This window comes from Anopheles ziemanni, assembly GCF_943734765.1.
Source record: "Anopheles ziemanni chromosome X unlocalized genomic scaffold, idAnoZiCoDA_A2_x.2 X_unloc_53, whole genome shotgun sequence".
Classification (NCBI taxonomy): Eukaryota; Metazoa; Arthropoda; class Insecta; order Diptera; family Culicidae; genus Anopheles; species Anopheles ziemanni.
In genome coordinates, this window is record NW_026689822.1 from 140001 (window position 1) to 146515 (window position 6515).

The 6515-nt window shown below is 47.7% G+C and overlaps 2 non-coding genes across 2 annotated transcripts in view; both read right to left on the reverse strand.

The window, feature by feature from the left end:
- Positions 1-48, reverse strand: part of LOC131292381 (large subunit ribosomal RNA) — a 4089-nt gene extending 4041 nt beyond the window's left edge. The window contains exon 1 of the ribosomal RNA XR_009190029.1: positions 1-48. This exon is cut by the window's left edge and continues 4041 nt beyond it. This is a non-coding gene — a ribosomal RNA (large subunit ribosomal RNA).
- Positions 49-536: 488 nt separating this feature from the next.
- Positions 537-691, reverse strand: LOC131292389 (5.8S ribosomal RNA). The gene has a single exon (XR_009190036.1). It is a non-coding gene; the product is annotated as a 5.8S ribosomal RNA (ribosomal RNA).
- Between the last annotated feature and the right edge of the window lie 5824 nt (positions 692-6515).

Genomic DNA, 6515 nt, shown 5'->3' on the forward strand with positions numbered 1-6515 from the left:
TATTAATATGCTTAAATTCAGGGGGTTGTCACACATGAACTGAGGCTTATGTACCTTGCGGTTGTTATCGTCACATCTGGCTTGCGACTACTTTGTTTCAATGTCCAATATGTACCGTTGGACTCGGTTAACGGGCTGTTAGCCCGCGTGTGGTTTAACTCACTGATACCTTCCTTTGCCCATACGCTAGTTTGTTTGTGTTCCTTTGGTCAACTTCCATACTTGAATCATTTGTGCTATTCGCTGCTGCTTCGACGCTACTTTGACATCTTCGCTTCTATTTAAATAAATAAATAAGCTGAAGCTAGACATCAGTAAACACCACCACAGACACCACAAGCACGCCTTCTCCTCGTACTTCCGCCTCACGCGGGAACACGGACGCTCTAAATACTTCGAATTCCAATGCCAGTATATTGTAAACCACGGGTTCTTTAATGCTAGCGGGTCGTCGCGACCCTAGTTAACATCATGGTGCACGTCTCGTGACGGGTGTCACGGCGTAGTTAAATGTATGCGATACATTTCTCAAATATAAGCGCTCAGTCATCTGTACATCATGGTAGGTTCCCACGACGTGCAATATGCGTTCAACTTATCAATGTTCATGTGTCCTGCAGTTCACATTATGACGCGCAGTTAGCTGCGGTCTTCATCGATCCATGAGCCGAGTGATCCACTGCCGAGGGTGACTAACTTGCGTAAGCCGCCGCTGTGCGCGTATAGCCGTTCCCCGTAGGGAGGAGCAAGCCGCCGCTTAGAGACGAAGCATAAAGTGTCCTCATTCCACATAGGGCAAGCTGGATGAATCCATTTTACCCAGGACGGCCGAAGCGGCGTGGACCAGGGGAGAACTGAACCTTATACTTCACACCACAGTAAGTCTACGTGTCCTCTTCCACATAGGGCAAGCTAGAACTAACTATCTTACCCAGGACTGCCGAAGCAGCGTGGACCAGGGGAGGAACACACTTTTCATGGAAACGTAAGGCATCCATGACTGCCATAACGTAAGCCGCCGCTGTGCGCGTATACCCGTTCCCCGTAGGGAGGAGCAAGCCGCCGCTTAGAGACGAAGCATAAAGTGTCCTCATTCCACATAGGGCAAGCTGGATGAATCCATTTTACCCAGGACGGCCGAAGCGGCGTGGACCAGGGGAGAACTGAACTTTATACTTCACACCACAGTAAGTCTACGTGTCCTCTTCCACATAGGGCAAGCTAGAACTAACTATCTTACCCAGGACTGCCGAAGCAGCGTGGACCAGGGGAGGAACACACTTTTCATAGAAACGTAAGGCATCCATGACTGCCATAGTGCGTAAGCCGCCGCTGTGCGCGTAAACCCGTTCCCCGTAGGGAGGAGTCAAGCCGCCGCTTAGAGACGAAGTATGAAGTGTCCTCTTCCACATAGGGCAAGCTAGAATGAACTATCTTACCCAGGACCGCCGAAGCAGCGTGGACCAGGGGAGAACTGAACTTTATACTTCACACCACAGTATTGAGTAATGTGCCCTCTTCCACATAGGGCAAGCTGGAATGTTCCATTTTACCCAGGACGGCCGAAGCGGCGTGGACCAGTGGAGGACTACACAATCATGAGGTTTGATATCGACTTGTGTGTTTCAATAGGATACCGATGGTATGGTTTGAACCGATTTGATTTAGCCATTCTGAAGTCATCACTTGGTTGAAGCGCTGAACTAGGGAGGCATCGTTTACATATATATTGGTTTTCGCATGCTCTACTAGGTTAATGTCATGAGGTTGGCTATCGAGCATGCCCAAGTGATGACTTGATTGTGTGCTTGCTTGAATTCTTCACATTTCATACCATCGGTTAGTTGTCGAATCATTCCTCGATCATAACCTTCGTTCTTGGTTCATGTATGCTCTCTTCCACATAGGGCAAGCTAGAATTAACTATCTTACCCAGGACCGCCGAAGCAGCGTGGACCAGGGGAGAACTATACTTTGTCTTGTATGCCCTCTTCCACATAGGGCAAGCTAGAATTAACTATCTTACCCAGGACCGCCGAAGCAGCGTGGACCAGAGGAGGACTATACTTTGTTCATAACACCACAGTATTGAGTAATGTGCCCTCTTCCACATAGGGCAAGCTAGAATGAACTATCTTACCCAGGACCGCCGCAGCGGCGTGGACCAGTGGAGGACTACACAATTAAGAGGTTTGATATCGACTTGTGTGTTTCAATAGGGTACCGATGGTATGTTTTGAACCGATTTGATTTAGCCATTCTGAAGTCATCACTTGGTTGAAGCGCTGAACTAGGGAGGGGCATCGTTTACATATATATTGGTTTTCGCATGCTCTACTAGGTTAATGTCATGAGGTTGGCTATCGAGCATGCCCAAGTGATGACTTGATTGTGTGCTTGCTTGAATTCTTCACATTTCATACCATCGGTTAGTTGTCGAATCATTCCTCGATCATAACCTTCGTTCTTGGTTCATGTATGCTCTCTTCCACATAGGGCAAGCTAGAATTAACTATCTTACCCAGGACTGCCGAAGCAGCGTGGACCAGGGGAGAACTATACTTTGTCTTGTATGCCCTCTTCCACATAGGGCAAGCTAGAATTAACTATCTTACCCAGGACTGCAAAGCAGCGTGGACCAGTGGAGGACTATACTTTGTTCATTACACCACAGTATTAAGTATGGTGTCCTCTTCCACCATAGGGCAAGCTAGAACTAACTATCTTACCCAGGACCGCCGAAGCAGTGTGGACCTGGGGAGGACTATACTTTATACTTCACACACTAGCCATACTGAAGTCATCACTTGGTTGAAGCGCTGAACTACGGCGGGGTAATCGTTTACAGGTTATAATCATATAGCTGCATGCTCATTAGTAGATAATGGAATATTGTATGGCAATATGAGCATGCCCAAGTGATGACTTTGTTTCAAGCTCAACAGGTAGGGTATTGAGTCCTCTTCCACATAGGGCAAGCTAGAACTAACTATCTTACCCAGGACCGCCGGAGCAGTGTGGACCAGTGGAGGACTCTATACTTTAAACTTCACACCACAGTATTGAGTACGTCTTGCATAAAGCCCCTAATGAGAACCACGAGGGCTCTCTCAATGTAGAACCACGAGGGCTCTAGTACCGATTCTCTCGGTACGGCTTGGTCCGTGTTCCTTTATGCTTGTACTCTAAGTATTAAGTATTGTGTCCTCTTCCACATAGGGCAAGCTAGAACTAACTATCTTACCCAGGACCGCCGAAGCAGTGTGGACCAGGGGAGGACTATACTTTATACTTCACACACTAGCCATACTGAAGTCATCACTTGGTGGGGGTGAACTACGGCGGTATCTATCGTTTTGGTTCGGTCTATATAGGGTCGCTTGCATGCTCATTCGAATATAATGTAATTGTGTATGGCAATATGAGCATGCCCAAGTGATGACTTTGTTTCAAGCTCAACAGGTAGGGTATTGAGTCCTCTTCCACATAGGGCAAGCTAGAACTAACTATCTTACCCAGGACCGCCGAAGCAGTGTGGACCAGGGGAGGACTATACTTTATACTTCACACCACAGTATTGAGTACGTCTTGCATAAAGCCCCTAATGAGAACCACGAGGGCTCTCTCAATGTAGAACCACAAGGGCTCTAGTACCGATTCTCTCGGTACGGCTTGGTCCGTGTTCCTTTATGCTTGTACTCTTAGAAAGTCTCAACCCGGAGGTCTTGACTTTGATTGTCATAGTTGGACTACGACGGGGCATCCGACCATTGCTGATCGAACACCCCTGATTCACTATCTTTCGGGTAGGCGGTACGCGTACCTCCGGACGCGGAAGTCTCAACCCGGAGGTCTTGACTTTGATTGTCATAGTTGGACTACGACGGGGCATCCGACCATTGCTGATCGAACACCCCTGATTCACCATCTTTCGGGTAGGCGGTACGCGTACCTCCGGACGCGGAAGTCTCAACCCGGAGGTCTTGACTTTGATTGTCATAGTTGGACTACGACGGGGTATCCGACTCATCGAATACCCCAGAAGCACACCATCTTTCGGGTAGGCGGTACGCGTACCTCCGGACGCGGAAGTCTCAACCCGGAGGTCTTGACTTTGATTGTCATAGTTGGACTACGACGGGGCATCCGACCATTGCTGATCGAACACCCCTGATTCACCATCTTTCGGGTAGGCGGTACGCGTACCTCCGGACGCGGAAGTCTCAACCCGGAGGTCTTGACTTGGATTGTCATAGTTGGACTACGACGGGGCATCCGACCATTGCTGATCGAACACCCCTGATTCACCATCTTTCGGATAGGAGGTGCGCCCACCTCCGACGCGGAAGTCTCAACCCGGAGGTTCGGACTTAGAGTTTTTCCCATTCAAAAGTTTTTCTCTTAGCCATACTGAAGTCATCACTTGGTGAACGATTGAACTAGGGCGGGTTAATCGTTTATAGGTATCATGTGGTTTGCATGCTCTCTTAGGTTAAGGTCATGTGGTTGGCTATCGAGCATGCCCAAGTGATGACTTTGTTTCACGCTTGCTTGATTTCTTCATGATTCCCTGTTATATAGTGTAATCATTCGAGAACAGGGAATCTTTGGTTTTGCTCAACAGGTATTGGATGTCAACTTGGTATCTAGATCGCATTAAGTCTCAACCCTTAGGTTCGGACTTGTATAGTAACATCTTGTTACGGTCTTGAGTCTCAACCCGCAGGTTCGGACTACTTAGTGTTTGATCGAATATAATATGGCAACTTTTGCCTAAGTCTCAACCCGCAGGTTCGGACTTCTGTTTATTTGGCCAATGTATGTATAAGGCAACTTGTGCCTAAGTCTCAACCCGCAGGTTCGGACTTGTGTATTTGTTCGAAGTCATGTATAAGGCAACGTGTGCCTAAGTCTCAACCCGCAGGTTCGGACTTGTTAGTGTTTCGTCAACTTTCATATGGCAACTTGTGCCTAAGTCTCAACCCGCAGGTTCGGACTTGTGTATTTGTTCGAAGTCATGTATAAGGCAACTTGTGCCTAAGTCTCAACCCGCAGGTTCGGACTTGTGTATTTGTTCGAAGTCATGTATAAGGCAACGTGTGCCTAAGTCTCAACCCGCAGGTTCGGACTTGTTAGTGTTTCGTCAACTTTCATATGGCAACTTGTGCCTGAGTCTCAACCCGCAGGTTCGGACTTCTATAGTGTTTCGTCAATTATCATATGGCAACTTGTGCCGAAGTCTCAACCCGCAGGTTCGGACTTCTGGAAGGATCACTTGGCCACTAATGATCCTTCCGCAGGTTCACCTACGGAAACCTTGTTACGACTTTTACTTCCTCTAAATCATCAAGTTCGGTCAACTTCGATAAAGCAGACGCGGTTCACGAGGATCCAGCGAACGATCATCTCCAAAGACCTCACTAAATAATCCATCGGTAGTAGCGACGGGCGGTGTGTACAAAGGGCAGGGACGTATTCAACGCTGGCTGATGACCAGCACTTACTAGAAGTTCCGAGTTCATATGGACCATTGCAATCCATAATCCCTACTAAGTGAGTATTTGAGTGATTTCCCGTTCCTCTCGGAATAGGAGACACGCTGCTACCCACATTGTAGCACGCGTGTAGCCCAGAACATCTAAGGGCATCACGGACCTGTTATCGCTCGATCTCATTTTGCTAAACACAAATTGTCCTGCTAAGCAGCGTACCGTAAGTGCACTTGCGCACACGAACAGCGAAGGTGTCAGGTCATACTCCACCGAAAGGTCCTAACCCGTTCCAATCGGCATCGACGCATTAACGCTGACTGCGTTCTAGTTAGCATATGTGAGTCACGTTCGTTATCGGAATTAACCAGACAAATCAATCCACGAACTAAGAACGGCCATGCACCACTACCCTTAAATTTGAGAAAGAGCTATTAATCTGTCTCACCTCCATAAGTTCGGACCTGGTAAGTTTTCCCGTGTTGAGTCAAATTGAACCGCAAGCTCCATTTCATTGTGGTGCCCTTCCGTCAATTCCTTTAAGTTTCAACTTTGCAACCATACTTCCCCCGGAACCTGACTTTGGTTTCCCGGAAGCTACTGAGAGCACCTGGTTGTAGCGTCTCCCAATTGCTAGTTGGCATCGTTTACGGTTAGAACTAGGGCGGTATCTAATCGCCTTCGATCCTCTAACTTTCGTTCTTGATTAAAGAAAGCATCCTTGACAAATGCCTTCGCTTTAGTTAGTCTTACGACGGTCTACGAATTTCACCTCTCGCGCCGTAATACTAGTGTCCCCAACTACTTCTGTTAATCATTACCTCCGGTCTGAGTACAAACCAATGAAAGATTAGACCAAGGTCGTATTCCATTATTCCATGCAAGATTATTCTAGGGCGTTTGGGCACCCTGCTTTAAGCACTCTAATTTGTTCAAGGTAAACGTGAGCGGTCGAGCTCTATGTTACACTTGCACCCGTTGAAGGGCACACCATGACACAGACTTGGTGCCCTACCACACCATTGA